Genomic DNA, 17,273 nt, shown 5'->3' with positions numbered 1-17,273 from the left:
AACACCACCAGTTCCCCAGAAACCTATGGAAATGAAAAAAAATTTTCTTAAAAAGCAAAGGAATGAGGAGGAAGAGAAATAGAAGAAAGAAGAGAGGGGAGAGAGAGGAGGTTGGCAGAGAAGGCAGCAGAAGAGGGAGGGAGGGAGGAAGAGGAAAAGGCCTCCAGTGAGAAGTGGGTAGAGAGGAAGTGGGAGGGAAGGGAGGTGCAGCCCATGTATTTGCAGGGATCATGCTTGATCCCACGCCAGGAATTTTAGACACTGTATTTGTTTGCTAGGACTGCACCAAGTACTACCAACGGAGTGACTTAACACAAATTTATTCTTTCACAATTCTGGGGGCTGGAATTCGGAGACTAAGGTGTGAGCAGGGTTGGTTTCTATTGAGGCCTTTCTTTGTGGCTTGCAGGCAGCATCTTCTCTCTTCTTCCCATGGTCTTCTTCTGTGTGTTTCCTCTTCTACTAAGGACGCCAGTTCTTTTGGCTCAGAGCCCACACTAATGACCTTATTCTAATTCAATCACCTCTCTAAAGATGTATGTCCAAATAATGATCGCAACCTGAGGAGGGCTTAGAACATCAGCATACACACTGCTGGGGGTTTAGAACATCAACATATACATTTTTTGGAGGGGAACACAATTTATCCCTTAATAGACATATTATTTCTAATCCTTATGATACCTCTCAGGGGTATAAACTATTGTGCTCATTTTAAAGACAGAGAAAATGGGAAACAGGAGAGACTGGACATGGTGACTTACACCTGTAGTCCTAGCTACTTGAGAGGCTAAGGTGGGAGGAGTGCTTGAGCCCAGGAGTTCGAGGCTACAGTGAGCTATGATCATGCCACTGCACTCCGGCTTGGGCAACAGATCAAGACTGATTCATTTATTTCTGTCTCTAATAAATAAATGAATAAATAATAAATTAATCATTTAAAAATAAGAAAAATTAGACAGCATGCCCAGAGTTTTTCAGTTAGTAAGCAAAAGAGATAGAATAAGCACCAGATCTGGCTTTCTCTCAAGCTCAGCCACTGTGGCCATGCCTCTGGGTAGAGGAAGGATGGCCAGTGAGTGGCTGAGAAAAAGTGCGGTCTCTGGATCCATACCAACTCCAGTTCCTTCTTTCCCTGCAATACCATCTTCAGGACATGCTAGACATCCCTTTTTATTTTAGATAGCTCACCTCTAAAACTTAAGATCTGCAATAAAAAGTCATGGTTGGCAAAGAACAATAATACAATTCCCTCCTTATCAGTCACTTTGTATGGTACACATATATGTGTATGAGTGGGAGGTGACAGTCTAAGACAAATACCTATTGATATGATTGTTTAATGTAACTTTTTTTTTTTCTGAGACAGTGTTTCACTCTTGTCACCCAGGCTGCAGTGCAGTGGCACAATCTCGGCTCACTGCAACCTCCACCTCCGGGGTTCAAGCGATTCTCCTGCCTCAGCCTCCCGAGTAGCTGGGATTACAGGCACGTGCCACCATGCCTAGGTAATTTTTGTATTTGTAGTAGAGACGGGGTCTCATCATGTTGGCCAGGGTGGTCTCAAACTCCTAATGCAACTTTTGAATGTCAGCATGTACATGCATATATATTCCCACACATGCAAAGACACAAGGTAGGACATGAGGTGTGAATCCCCAACAAGATCCACTGGGAGCTGGCTTGATCCCTCCAGTGTGTCAGTGCCATGGTTCAGCTATCATGAGATGCCATCTTGAATTGTGGTGGGCTAGATAGATACATATCTTTCTAGATAAATACTCCTATCTAGACAGGGACATCTCTAGGGCAGAGGTTGTATCTTTCACTTCTCCTGTGTCCTCACAGGGCCTAGCATTATTCTGCCAGGTAGTAAGTACCTATAAATGCATTGTGCATGGGGGAGAAGCCTGTGGAGTGAGGATTTCATAGCTACACAAATAGGTCTTTGTATTAGTCATTTCCACAATTATGCTATATAACTACCAACCAAAAATATCAATAGTGAATATAGTAAGAGTGGATGTCTCACTAAAGAGCTTTCAGGATCGCTGGGCAGCTCTTGTTTGGTGGTGACTCTACTTTATGTTTCTTACTCTTCTGCAGGTAGTGAGCTAGCTAGGGCATGGTTTTCAAATGGGGGTGGCAGAATGCAGGCCCCACTGCTCAAGTATATCTCAAGATCCCAGTGGCATCACATCTACTAACATCTCTTTGACCAAAGTAACTCCCATGACTGAGGCCTTCAGGCAAACAGTATGGAAGTACACTTTGTTCATGACAAAGCCACACCAAGGACGTAGCTCCTGGGAAGCATGAAGAATTGGGGCAAACAACCCAATCCGTTGAAATTTCTCTTCTGACTTCCCAGCTATTTTTAAGACTCTGTCATTTTGTTTCATCAGGAATTCTCCATTCACAGAAATTGTGGAAGAATATCAGCACTTGTCATCTTTTTGAGGATGATTCATCAAAAGGGTATCTCCAGGCCAGGTACAGTAGCTCATGCCTGTAATCTCAGCACTTTGGGAGGCCGAGGCGGGCAGATCACCTGAGGTCAGGAGTTTGAGACCAGCCTGGCCAACAGGGTGAAAACATGTCTCTACTAAAAATACAAAAATGAGCTGGGCATGGTGGCAGGCACCTGTAATCCCAGCAACTTGGGAGGCTGAGACAGGAGAATTGCTTGAACCCGGGAGGTGGAGGTTGCAGTGAGCCGAAATTGTGCCACTGCACTCCAGCCTTGGCAACTGAGAGAGACTCTGTCTCCAAAAAAAAGAAAAAAAAAAAGAAAAAGAAAAAGAGGGTATCTCCTGAGTCTAGAAATTAATCTCAGGGTGCTGTGGCATAGTTGAGGTTCAAAATGAGATAAATCCTAGAGAAACCCAAGAGTTAATGCCCCTAGCATCCTATCTCAGAGAAGTCCTCTACCCACGCTGTGTATATAATGCATCTGGAGTCTAGAGTAATACTAGTTCTTGATGTTCTCTACAGAATTATCTGGGCCCATCCCAAGCACTGGCCGTGACCCACATCTCCAGCTACAGAGAACTAGTAACCTGCAACTCAGATGCCTTTAGGGGTCCCCGACTCTACTCCCCAGTGTCAGGTTGCTCAGAAAGGTATTTAAAAACACCCTTCCATTTAAAAGGACCTTTGAGCTCAATCCTTGGGCAAATACAATCACGAAGTGGCATGATAAAGTGATTTCTTAAGTGGGCAGCCCAAGGCAGAGCCAAAGGGCAGCCAGGAGTCTGAAAGAGCTTCTGGAACAGCTGCTATCAAGGGAAATGCAGTTTGGTGCAATCTTAAATGGCAGAATCTCACCTCACACCTACTCTTATCCAAAAACAATGAGCACAGCTCAGTGTCTGGGTGACAGTTTCTACTTTATTAATGGTGCATTCTTCCTAACACACTTCTGAGGTTGGCTACAGTGGGACGTGACCAGTTAGAATGACGCATAGGTAAGGGATTATACATGTACAGTGACCATAAAATATTCATTTGTTTATCTACGTGCTTGTTTAGAATATGCCTCTTACAAGGATTGGCTGTGAATATACTTCTGGAACTACAAATCAGACACTTCATTAACCCAATAATGGTTGTAACATTTGCAGATCAGAGAGCAAGCCTTCTGCTTCTGCTTCTTTCAACATGAACTTCAGGGAGTCACTTAATCTTTCAGAGTAGCCATTTTTCATTCACAAAAGTGGGGTTAATGACCCTTCCCTCAAAGGGTTTTGGTGATGAATAACAGAGATGATGTACTTGTACATGGCAAGTAACTTTTCAGTAAGTTAGCTTCATTTCATGCAATGAGAATGACGAAAACAGATATTGTCCGTGTTTTGCAGAAACTACAGTCTATGAATGCCTGGAAATATGGGGATTCTACATCTGAAGGCTTAGCCTCTAAAAAGGGGAGTGTAGGACAGAGCTGTAGCTGTATTTGGTCACATGGATATTGACGCTACCATTGATGATCTCTGAGGAAGAGGGCAGAGAATGAGGTCTTCATAACATCAGCAGCAGAGGGGCCCTGGTGGCTGTGGAGAGGATAAGCACAGAGAGACAAACAGAACCAGGTCCTAGAAAAGCCTGTGGGCTCTGGCAGTGGCTAACTTGGTAAATGGATCCACAACTCAGGACACAGGCTTTCTGCAAACCCACCCAGATTTGTGCCTATTCTAGTAGGTGGGCTGGGGCAACAGAGATAGAACCCCACATGTTTAGAAGAGGTGTCAGACCTTGGATGTTACTTTTTATATACCACCTCTTTAACATCTTTTTTTTTTTTTTTTGAGACAGTCTTGCTCTGTTGCTCAGACTGGAGTACACTGGCATGATCTCGCTTAACTTCAACCTCCGCCTCCCGGGTTCAAGAGATTCTCCTGCCTCAGCCTCCTGAGTAGCTGGGACTACAGGCATCCACCACCATGCCCAGCTAATTTTTGTATTTTTAGTAGAGATGGGGTTTCACCATGTTGGCCAGGCTGGTACTGAACTCCTGACCTCAGGTGATCTGCCCACCTCAGCCTCCCCAAGTGTTGGGATTGCAGGCGTGAGCCACCGTGCCCGGCCCAACATGTTTACATGAGTTAAAAAGACAGATGTTTTGTCATTCTCATTAAACTATTATCAGGTTGAATTAATGAGTTCTCCTCTTGAAAGATAACCAAGGAAGCAAGAGGATGGGATTTCCGTGAGGTAATGAGGCAGAGGATGCTGAAGACTTTACAGGGAGCAGATAAGGGATGGATTTGGTATGTGGGAAGCTGCTTGGTGAGAGCAGACAATTTAGGGAGAAGGGATGTCATGCCACAGCTTTGCTTAATGTTTGTCAATGGCAACTGCAAGCTTCCTGGAGCTTACCCTAGCCAGGGCTTCCAGCTGAATCATGTGATGCCCTGTCCCATGCACCTGCCTCATTCTAAACTGCTTCTCCAAACACACCACCTCCTCCTACCTCAGGGCCTTTGTCCATGCTATTCCATCTGTCTAGAGTACCAATCCACAGCTTGTTTGCCTGCATAATTCATTGATTTTTTCAGGATTAAACTTAAGTTCTGCCTCCAGTGAGGAACCTTCTTGGATCCAGTGAAGGTTTGGGGTGCTCCTTCTCAACGCACCATCCAGACCTCACTATCATTCTCTGGCACCTCCTTCTCCCCTTAGGCTGTGAGCTCCTCAAAGACAGAGACCCATATAGCTGTCACCTAGCAAAGTGCCTGCAAAGGAACAGACTCCAAACCTTTCTAAGGAAGAAGCAGTGAGGAGGAGAGAAAAAGGTCTGTAAGAGTGGATTTGCGCTGGTGCCACCTGGGTTTTTCTCAGTCTTCCTGGGACCAATTCCCATGACAGAGAAATTTGCCTTAAGAACAAGAAAATCCACTGAGAAGGAAGTAAAATTTATATGATTCTATCAAGTGAATTATAAAGGAGCCAGAATCTCTGGCACAGTCTTGCGGGGAAATGAGGAGGGTGAGATTTACCACCTGCCTCCTGCTTTAGGTTTTTATGACCTTCACATTTAGATCTTTAAAAAGTGAGGGGAGATCTTTAAAAAGTGAGGGGAGAATCCTTGTCCATCGTTCTTTGTCTTAGTGAACATTAAAGGTTCTCAAGGCCTCCTAAAATCAACTATTCCAAAGAATGTTAGACTGGGAAGAAGCCATTTAATCCACCTGCCTGCCTTTTCAGATGAACATAGTATCCAGTATATAGGATACACTCGAGAAATAATTGTTCAGTGAATGACTGAAAAAATGCAAGAAGCTCCTGGTCCGGAGGGGAGAGTAATTCCTCTGAGACTCTGCAGCTGACTAGAGACAAAGCTGGCTTGGAACCCAGGTCTCTTTTTCCTCAGTTAAGTTGTCCTCTTACTAACATACTCTCTGACCCTCATTGCAAACTGTCTCTTTGCAGCTCCTACATATAGCAAGCACATTATTTTCCATTCAAGGTGCTACTGTGTGCTATTACAATTTCAAAAGTAAGGTGCATACACACTGCAATGCATCATTAAGCAACAACAACAAAAAATACTCCATGTGCTGGAATCTCCATTTATTTCCCATCACGTAGACAAACACCGTTTGTTGAGTAAAGATACGGTCCCAAGTGCAGCCCTGCCTAGTTCTTGAACATCAGAATCACATAGCAACCAAGGCCGCCAGGGTCTCTGAAGGGAGGATGTGTGTGAAGGTTAGGGAGTATTTCTGCGTGGGCAAGCTCCAGAGAAATGGAGGCCAAATACCTCAGGCTTCCATTCTTATTTTTGTTTTAAATATTTTATTGAAGTAATAAAGTCCATCTCATAAATCTGAAGGCAGTAAAAAGTATCTTGAAAACACATAAAATAATATTGTTCTTGAAACCCTGACGTATCCTTAAAAAAAAGGATCCCTCTCAGTATCCATTGCTCACCACAGTCCAGGCAGTGAGTGGATGGCAAGGGAGGGTTTCAGAAAAATGTTTGCGATGGGGTAGAGAATGAAACCGAGCTGTCGTCTTCAGGCCCAAGGGGTGAGAGAAGTGCAAGAAATAAGCAGCGCACACAGAGGACACTCTGAGGGTCTCCCATTGGGTTGGAGTGAGTGACGGGGATATCCAGGACCACTGTGTTGGAAGAGGGTACTGTGCACATGGGCACATTGCAAAAACTCTGCTCACAGTGGGCATGGTGCTGCCTGCAATGCTGCTCTCTTGCATAAGGCAAAGACCGGGAAGGCCGTTCTAGTGACTTAGAGCTCTATCTTGACCCAGGAATTTGGTCCTTCCAATGCTGGGGATGTGCCTGTGATCCTTTCCTCAGCCAGTCCACTCAAAACCACATGCTACCAGTCACCTATGGCCCTAGGCAATAGAACACATTAAATGTCAGCTTTTTAGGTTCCCAAGCTCTCATTATTCTTCCTTCAACCCCTGCTCCTTCACTTCTGGCCTTTCAGGTGACCGCATTCCCTGGAGCCCAGGACATTTATGCCATCTCCATATTTCTCCCTTATCCTGGCCATTTCTAAGGAGAGGGCTCTCATCAATAAATTCACCATGAGATATAAAAGACTAATAAAGTTTAATAACTTGCCTCTCCCAGGAGGATTTGTATTTTAACAGGGGAATAGCAGCCTAAGCTATAGGAATTAGGCTGTAGTGGTACAATTTCAGGCACCATCAAGCAGCTGAAAGAGACATTTTTTGGCAGGCAGGAGGACCTCCCCAGGACTTCTGGGGCAGCCCTGCTGGAGGCTGCCTCCTCCAAGGTCAGCGAGCTGGTCAAAAGGGAGACAGAGCAAGCACACCTGTGCCCTGGGCCCATCCTACCACTTCATTCTCAGCCCACTCCCATAGGCTCACCTTCCCAGGGTGGTGTGCTCCTTCCATTCCCTTATTCTCTCATTTACCTTTTGTTTCAGTCTGCAAATATTGACCAGGCCCTACTATGCGACTGGAGACTGCCTACGTGCATTGAAAGTTCCAGAGACCCAGCAATAACTTAGGGACTGATATAGCTTGACTATTTGTCCCCCTCATATCTCATGTTGAATTGTAATCCCCAGTGTTGGAAGGGGGGCCTAGTGGGAGGTGACTGGATCATGGGGGTGGATCCCTTCTGACTTGGTGCTATCCTCATGATAGTGAGTACTTGCGAGATCTGGTTGCTAGAAAGTGTGTGGCACCTCCCGCTTTCTGCTTTGTCTCTGTCTCTCACTCCTGTTCTTGCCATGTGATACCCCTGCTACCATCTCACCTTCTGCCATCAGTAAAATCTCCCTGAGGCCTCCCCAAAAACCGAGCTGATGCTGGTCCCATGCTTCATGTATAGACTGCAGAATCATGAGTCAATTAAACCTCTTCTCCTTCCTAAATTACCCAGCCTCTAGTATTTTCTATGGCAATGCAAAAATGGCCTAACATAGGGGTAGAGAGCACAGCCGTGAAGTCAAGCTGCCTGGGCTCCTGGCTGGCCCTACTCCTTGTAGCTGTGACCCTCCCACAGGATCCTTCTCTGTAAAATAAGAGCAATAACATTACTTACCTTAAAAAATGAAAAAGATTCTGTGAAAAAAGTTATATAACCATGGCTTGGTAAAATGCAGGATATTATTATCATAACATTAGTATCTGTAGATTCCAAGAGCCCACTGCTCAGAAGCAAAGACGGGTATGCAAAGAACTCCAAGGCACATAGAAATTTCCTCTCTGTCTTCCAGGCTAACCAAATAGCATAGCCATGCTGCTAAAGTAGTTAATTCTGATGAGGGGCAGCAGCAGGAAATGTCCAAGGAACAGCAAGTCTAGTGTCAGCAGAGCAAAAGCAGAAAGCAGGATGGAGGTAGATTTCATAGGACCTTGAATTCCAGGGAGCATTTAAGGTTTTCTTAAACAGGTACCACATCTGTGCTTAGAGAAAACAACTCTGGCAATGTGGGAGATGAACGCATGAATAAGAGAATGATGAGGTGGCTGTTTGCAAATGATGTAGGTCAGACATGGGCCACTTGATGGATGCAGGGATGGAAATGTGGGTGGATGAGCAAAGCAGGACTTTTCTAGTGAGCCTGCAGCTCTCTCTCTCATACTGTCTGAAATTGTGTGTCCCCAAAATGCATTCCTATTTGAAGACCATATTTAAATTATATAGATGTGGTACCTATTTAAGGAAACCTTGAATGCTCCTTGGAATTCAAGGTCCTGTGAAATCGACCTCCAGCCTGCTTTCTGCTTTTGTTCTGTTGAGTACTCCAGCAGCATGGCTTTGCTCTCTGAATAGCCCGGAAGAAGAAGAGGAAATTTCTACATGCCTTGGAGTTCTTTGCATGTCTGTCTCTGCTTCTGAGCTATGGGCTCCTGGAATCTGCAAATACTAATATTATGATAATATCCAACACTTACCAAGCAATGATGATATAACTTTGCACATAGCAGCTCATTTAATCTTTAAAGACAAGTAATATCATTACCCTTATTTTACAGAGAAGGATCTTGTGGGAGGGTCACACAGCCATAGCGAGCAGAACCTGCAGGGAACCCAGGCAGCTTGACCTCAGGATTGTGTGGAACTGAGTCCTAATGTGTGAGGGAGCTGTCTCCATTGAAAACATTTTAAAAGGGCTTCCTTGTGTTCTCAGGAAGTTTCCATTCCCTCCACTCATGCAGCCTGGTTTGTGTTGGGTTTTCCCTTTTCCTCATTCTTGATCTTTCCCATTATTTGCAAGCATCTCCCTGAAATAACTTTTGGGCCAAAGTATATATTTTTCAAGAGCCACCTCTCAGTATACTTCTTCCACCTCAACTAACCTTCCCCTGGAGTTGGACGCAACTCTACAAAGAGCATCTGCTACTGTTATTACCAAAAGATGGGCCCATCAGCTCCTGCCATGCTTTTCTGAGTTCTTGGGACCTTGCAGGGCCTCAGGAGCCAGGAGAGGGGCTTGAGGCAGCCCATGAGGTATATATAGCAGCAAGGGAACCAATAGGATTTGGGACAGCAGTGTTCCCCCATCCCCTTCCTAGTGCTGCTCTCATGAGCAAGATGATGGGTTGGAGAGATCCAAGTGGAGACTGAGATAAGGAAGCCTGCATTTAAGCACAGAACGTTCCTCACATATCTCACAGTATCTTGGAAAAGAAGGGCAGAGGGAAGTATTAAGGAGAGGCAGAAATCCAGTGGGTTGCTGATACCATCACACCAGAGTAAGGACAACTCAAGGACAAGTGCTGGAGCTTGTGCATATTTCTGTCTCCATATACTAGTTCCTCAATGCCTTGAACAGGATAGGAATTCAACAATAAAATGAGATCATTGGAAAGTAGGGGTGGGGTGGGAAAATGTCAGCAACTTACATCCCCAGTGCCTTGCAGGGTCATTTACAACTTTCATACTCTCACCCAGAGTCTAAGCCAATTCTGACCAGAAGCAGCAATAAATTAGTCACCTGAGACTACCAGGGGATGAGATCTAGAATATTCTTATCGACCTAAGCCAGGTTTCTGATCCATCTGGGGAGAGTCCTGGGCACCTGGTTGTTCAAACCCCTTGAGTCTCTTGCTGTCTTTCCTTTCTGGGCTTACCTAGTCCCCGTGACTGGCAGCCTATTTTGTTTGCTGTCTGGCTATTTGGGTCTCCCGTGGGCTGGGAGGCCTTGCTCTAAGCCCTAGCATTCTGGCTGAGACCATAAATATTTTTCTAAATAAAAAAATAGACTTGACCCTGTCTATCATCATCTGAGCCACCAAAGCAAACCACAAGGCTCATCTGGCTGAGGACTAGCTTCCCATTCGGATGGCCAGCTACCTCCTGCAAGGCTCTGTTTTGGTCCTTATGGATACTGATGGCAGCCCAAATCAAGCCAAGTTCGCTAGGAGTCGTGCATTTAAGTATACATAATCCTACCTGGGGCCCAGCCCCAGCTCACGTTCAGGGTCCAGCAGTGAGGTATGGGGCAGTCAGGGAGGGTTCTGGGGAGGTGTCAGCCCCAACTCCCTCTAGTCCTCGAGAATCAGTGACAGCTTCTCAGAGGGGAGCAGTAATGGAGTTTTTATTGCTTGTGCTTCACTGCATTTGATCCTAATGCCAGGAGGTTACTGTTCTGATTTTTTTCAGGTCAATGCTAATTAAGTTTATTAATGTATTTTGGTGAGGGAGAAGCAATGAAACTGGGTTCTGCTCATATTTGTCGGCCCTTATAATCAAGCGGCATTGGACGCAGCATTGTCTGTTTAGAATCTGGAACTAAGTGGCAGTGACCTTCTAGATGATCCAGAAACCGAGAGTGGAACCCACAGGTTCAGGAGAGGGCTGTCTCCTAAGGAAAGGAAGGATGGAGGGGAGAAAGCAACACAAAAGAGAAAAAGGCAAAATCCCATTGGTGAAATAGAAAGGAAAGCAAAGCAATGTGCTAGTAGGAGCCTGGGTTCAAATTCCACTTCCACCCTGTACGTGCTGTGAGTGCCGTTGGCCAATCACTGAGTTTCAGTTGCTTCTTCCATTAAATACTTGCCTCAAATTGTTGCTAGAAAGACAGGCACTCATGAAAGTGAAGAAAAAAAAAAACTTAGCTTGTAATAAGTTCTCAGCATATGTTAGCTGAATTTTAATGGGATCTGTATGTCTGAGGTGTGGGCATCTAGGTTCATTCACTCTTTCTTTACATAAACATTTGTTTAGTATCTACCATGTTCCAGGTATAGCAGTAACTGATACAGCATAAGTCACAAAATCATAGATCCTAAGATGCCCTTATATGCCAGAGTGTTGAGTACTAGCCCAGGATAATCTCATAAAAAGGACTTTTTATGTTTTATTGTTATTAGGCTTTACTTAACTATCTTCCCAGGTATTTTTTTTTTACCCCATAGGCTACAGACTATATCTCATACCCCATTATGTCACCACCTTGAGCCTCTGATCTTCAGGTAATATATAATATACCCTCGATAAAAATGGACAGACTCCCTTCTACTAACTCCAGCCCCCAAATAGAGACAGAGCTGGATAAGGAACCCAAATGACTCAAAATCCCTCATGAAGTGCCTGTAGACCCAGCTACTGGGGAGGCTGAGGTGGGAGGATCACTTGAACCCAGGAGTTTGAGGCTGCGGTGAGCTATGATTGCACCCATTGCACTCCAGCCTTGGTGACAAAATGAAATGCCATCTCTAAAATAAAAAGATCCCCCATGAAAAACTCTGTGGAGGATGGCTTCTCCCATTTTGACCAGGTTCATTTCCATGAAGTCAACCCACAGAAGCCCATAACCAGTCCTGCTATCTCCAAAGAAGATGACGTGGAGTTCAACCCAAGTTCAGAATGCTCATTTTCTGTCAGATGAGGTCAAGACTGAGGTCAAAGTCTAGGTTTCAGAAGTTAGGGTCCACCGTATCAGAAGGGACTTGAGCTGCATGGGTTTGAGAGCCTTCGAGTTCTCTCAGACCATGCATGACCTGCACCTCGGAGCGTCCCCTTAGAGATACTCATGAGCTTTGTCAACAACCTAGCTGGGCTGGGGAGGATCTAACACCCTCCTATGCCTTGAGAAAAGAAAAGGAGAAGAGCTTCAGAGTACAGAATCAATGGCTGCAAGGGAGGTTCCTGGTAAGAACAGAGTCCATCTCACTAAAGGCCAACATCAAAATTAGGCACCTGTGACTAATGGAATCTGAAGACTAAGAAGAGCTCTAGGTCACTGTACATTTCCTTTTCTAGTTAAAATAAAGGATCACACAGCTCAGGGTATCAGAAATTACAGAACATTTCAGTAAGCACTTTCTCAATAATTCACACAATGTCTTTACTTTCTCTCATACCCACACACCCTCCTTCACACACAAATGCAGCCACTAGATTCCCCGATATAATTCTGCACAAACTATCCTCAACTCCAAATCTCACAGAGCATGAGACCCGCGTGAGATCTGCGAGACCAATGCACACACACACACACATCTCACACACACCCACAGGCAGAGCCCAGTGAAGAAACAGCCATCAGGGGTCTCTGGTGCATTATTTCCATTTGTTTGGACAAACACATAAATAAAATAGTAATAAAAACTCCATTACAGTTCACCTGCTGACAGAGAATGACTCATCCCTATAACTCCTTTTCCAGTTCCTAAGCGGTTCCATAGATCACTGAACAGATTAAATGTCCTTCTCTGTGATTTGGAACATTTGCACGGCTGAGGACTAACAGTGAACTGAAATGCCAGCCCTGCAAAGTGGCCAGCTGCAATGTCGAGAAAGCACATGGGCCTGTGGTCAGATGCCTGGGTTCAAATCCTGTCTCTGCCATTTCCACCTTCCCTAAACTTAGATAAGGCACTTGGCCTCTATTCCCTGGGGGTAGAAAATGGGAGTAAGATCTTGTCTCCTGTGGATTCAATGAGGCCATCTTTGTCAGCCCAAATCTCCTGTATGGTAAATAAACGAACCTTCTAATCCTTTCCCTGTGCCTCTGACTATTAACATTATTAACCTGGGGTCCTCTACTTGATTTCAATAGTTCTCCTTAAAATTGTAGTGTTTCAGTTATCCTTAAAATTGTGATATTTTGGTTATTTGCTTAAATTAAAGCAATTAAAGATGAGTTCTCTTGAATTATGACAAAAAACTAAAGATACCCTACGGCATCTGAGAATCTAACCTAAGAAGATTAAAAGACTCTGAAATCATATGGATCTAGATAATAATTCCTAATACTTGTATAGAAACTTTACTTTTAAGACACTTGCTCATGTCTTAGGTCCTCAGACCCACAGTGAGGAGGAAAGGTTTAGGCAGCCAAGCCGAAGAACTGACTCCACCCAGGCAGTGCCCCGAACGGGCTGCAGAATCTGTCCCAGGGAGTCTCAGCCAGGGCAGAGCCAAGTCTGTCTCCCAGATCCATTCTGACTCCAATAGACAATGCTCGTGGTGCGTGGATGGACTGCAATGCCCTTGTTTGGGCACTGCAGTGTCCTATAGCACATGGGTCTGCAGCACTGTCCATCTCTGGGCACCAGCAGCTACAGTGCAGCAGGTGTGCTCACAGAAGGACCCTGGAACACACCACTTACTGCCCTCTGGCTTCAGATGCACACACACTCGTCAGGCAACTGCCATCATGTGTCAGATTCAGTTCTTCTCCTTTAAATTCTACAATTCCCACCCCCAACCCTGCCACACACACCCTTTTTGTCTTGATGTCTTTTCAGAAGTGGAATCTTGGATTTAAGAATATGTTTAAGGCTCTTGATGGAAACATCTCAATTGCTTAGCCTAACCATCAGTGTCTGAGAGTGTTTCTCTGTCTCACACCCTCACCAGCACTGAGTGCCATTTGTGTGTGTCGGGGAAATGGAGTGGGAGGTGAAGAATCTTAATTAGGGTACCAGCAGGGGATACACCTGGGTGTGGCTTTCTGAAGCCAGAGAGGGGAAATGTAGACATAAACATGATCTCCTGACATGGAAGGGCAAGATGTCACCAAAGTGCTGCATTTTCCTAGCCTGATGATGTTATAAATAATTGTAATTTGATGTAGAATTGCTGCTTTCGACTGCAAGGATCATCATTTCAGAATCAAAAGCTTTACATATTGCTCAAATAACAATAATTGTAATTTGGTGAAACCCAGGTCATTCTCCTGGATTGGAGAGTTGGGGAGTGTATACTTGGGCTGAAAGTAGCAAAACACATTCCCCTCTTGCTTCTCTGTCCCCCACCAGAGAATGATCACACTGAGGAAGTTGAGGCAATGCTGTTGCTTTCAAGTTTCTCTTCCTTTTGCTCTTTCAAGACCCATTTAATATAGAAATATTTTGATGAGCTAGAAGGAGAAGAGATGTGTTTTCTGGCACTTCAATATTCTGATTAATCAAGCATTTATTTTATTATATAATATATGGTGATAAAGTACCTGTGCTATGTCAGGTGCTGTGCTAACCACGTTGCAAATATTAACCCATTAAAGCCTCATAGATGACCTATGAATAGGTCCCATTATATCCTATTTCAAAAAAGGTAAATCCAGCTACCTCTGTTTAGCTTCTTAACCAGAGGTCACATGGCTCCTAAGAGTGGAGCTAGGAGTTGAACCCAGTGTCCCGGGTCCATGGCCCATGTGCTTAACACCATTCACAGGGCTGTAGCTAACAGGCTTTGCTTCAGTAAAAAATCTTGTTATTGGAAAACTTTAAAAATTTCTATATACATTTCAGCTAGTGAAGTAGGATGAGGAGAACAGAATGTCACTGGCATGGTTTGAGAATCCCATAGGATTGTGAGGTACCTCTGATGAATTCCTGGTCTCCATGAACAGGCCTATGAATTGGACAAAAACAGGTTCAGGAACCTGCAGAAGCCGTGCCCTGGGCCAAGAACCCCACACCCCACCGACCAAAATTGTTTTTTGTTCTTTTCTATTTTCTGCTAAATTGCTGCTGTGAATTTACTTTTGGAAAGAGACCAGGTTTTGAAGTCAGAAATATCCCCCAAAATTCCTGTTCCACTGACATTAACTGTGTGACCTTACACAGCTTATTTATCTTTTGCAAAGAGCTTCACTTTTCTCTGTAAAATAGGTTGTTGTAGTTTTAATGGTTAAAGACATAACTTCCTGCAAAGGTCCAAAGAGTAAGTTTGAGGTCCTGCAGACCAAGCGGTAAAATTGAGGGAACTATGTAAGTATTATTAACATAACAAAAGAGAAAACAAGTTTGTTGTTCACAAAATTCAGAATATCAAATAATATATATTAAAATAATAATTGTGTATCATTTTAAAAAATACATGTCTATAATAAAAAAAATGACTTCTTCGCAGGGAGGATTGCATGTCCTTTAATTGGGGTTTCAAAGTGAGTTTTTTCTGTCATCATGTCAGTTGCAAATGTTCATCTTAATGTTCACAGGCTGTACAAAATCAGGTAAAGGGTTATATATGGCCCTCAGGCCTAGCTTGTTGGTCCCTGATCTAAATTAATTTCTGGCACATGAGAGATATTTGACAAATACCAGTTACCCTTTCCCGGAAGTAAGCTGATGACACTGGTTTGCTGGACCTCACTTAAACAAACGGCAGCCCTATAAGGTGAGGGATAATTTCAAACACATTCTAAGACTCCCTTCTCAGTGATCAAGTCCCATACCTGGCTCCAATTCTCTGTGATACGAGAAGCAGCAGGTTTTTAAAAGTATATCTGTGTCTCAGTTTCTATCTTCAAGAAAATCAAGACTAAAGTGTTCATGTTCCTCTAACTCTGCCAGCCTAATGGTGAGAAGTGGGAATGGTATTTGAAATCCAAAGAAGAGGACAAATTGTATTAAAGTAACTGTCTGTTGAGAAAATATTTATAAACTGCATATGTGATAGATTTGTATCCAGAAGATATAAAGAACTCTCCAAAATCAATAACACAAATACAAATAGCCCAATGTTTAAAATAAACAAAAGATTTGAACCGACATATCAGCGAATACGCTATACAGATGACAAGGAAGCACTTGAAAAAGCGTTCCATGTCCTAACATTAGGAAAATGCACATTGAAATGTCAATGAGATATTGCTACACACCTATCAGAATAGCTAAAATTAAAAACAAAACAGGTGCAAAAAGCTAACAATACCAAATGTTGTGGAAGATGCAGACAGCTGAAGCTCTCATATATTTATGGTGGGATTGCAAATGGGTACGGCCACTCTGGACAACAGTTTGGCAGTTTCTCATAAAGTTAAACATATGCTTACCATGTGACACAGCCAATACATTACCTATCTATCCAAGACAAATGGAAACCTATGCTTACACAAATATTTGTACACGAATAATTAGCTTTACTTACGTATGTCTCTAACAGGAAGCAACTCTATGTCCATCAGCCAGTGAATGGATAAACTGACACAACCACACAACTGAATAGCACTCAGCAATAAAGACGAACAAATTACTGATACAAGCAATGACACGGATGAAATGGAAATACATTTTGCTAAATGAAAGAAGCTAGACTCAACAGCCTGAATACTATGTAAGTCTATTCATACGGCATTCTGGAAAAGGCAAAATTACAGAGACAAAACAAAAAACGCCCAGTGTTTGCTGGGGCCTAGGGTTACAGGAGGGGGTTGATAAGCAAAGGGTGGCAGAAATGTTCTAGATCTTGATTGCGGTGGTAGTTAAATGACAGTATGTGTTTTTCTAAACTCACAGAACTATACACAAAAAGAGTGTGAATTTTACTGCATGTAACTTTAACCTCAATTAACCTGAGTCCAAATAAATAAATACGTATCATGTAGTGATGACAGGCTCTGTTAGGAACAGTGACAGGGACACTGGGTCTGGCTGACCTGGAGAATGCAAGCCATCAGTCTAAGCAGTTCTTCTGGAAGAACATTTATCTGCTCACCTGTTTTTTTCCCTTGCCTCATTCCTTTTTACTGATCCTCAGCCGCAGCTCTGCAGAACAACTGCAGCTTAACTGTATACAGTACCACCTGCCACCCAATCCCCTTCTAGGGTGTGGGCCACTTGGAAAAGAGGCCTCCCCATACCTGCCCCAAGCCCAGATAGGGATCCTTTGTGCATAGGGAGAGGAGAACCAGATTACAGACTGAACTGGCAAGGGTGAGTCACGCTGGCTCCCAGCAGGCGTGGGTGATGGAAATGGAAGTCAGTGCATAAAAGTCACAGAAAGTGGCCGGGCGCAGTGGCTCACACCTGTAATCCCAGCACTTTGGGAGGACAAGGCGGGAGGATCACGAAGTCAAGAGATTGAGACC

At 43.9% G+C, this 17,273-nt stretch overlaps 1 long non-coding RNA gene across 1 annotated transcript; it reads left to right on the top strand.

Annotated features, from left to right (window-relative positions):
* Positions 1-1,387: 1,387 nt before the first annotated feature.
* LOC129524215 (uncharacterized) lies at positions 1,388-16,570 on the top strand. Its single transcript, XR_008667947.2, has 3 exons — positions 1,388-1,508; positions 2,406-2,493; positions 16,349-16,570. It is a non-coding gene; the product is annotated as an uncharacterized lncRNA (long non-coding RNA).
* Positions 16,571-17,273: the final 703 nt, after the last annotated feature.

This window comes from Gorilla gorilla, chromosome 7 (assembly GCF_029281585.2).
Source record: "Gorilla gorilla gorilla isolate KB3781 chromosome 7, NHGRI_mGorGor1-v2.1_pri, whole genome shotgun sequence".
NCBI lineage: Eukaryota > Metazoa > Chordata > Mammalia > Primates > Hominidae > Gorilla > Gorilla gorilla.
Note: the sequence above shows the minus strand (reverse complement) of the source record. Positions and strands in the feature narration are given on the sequence as shown.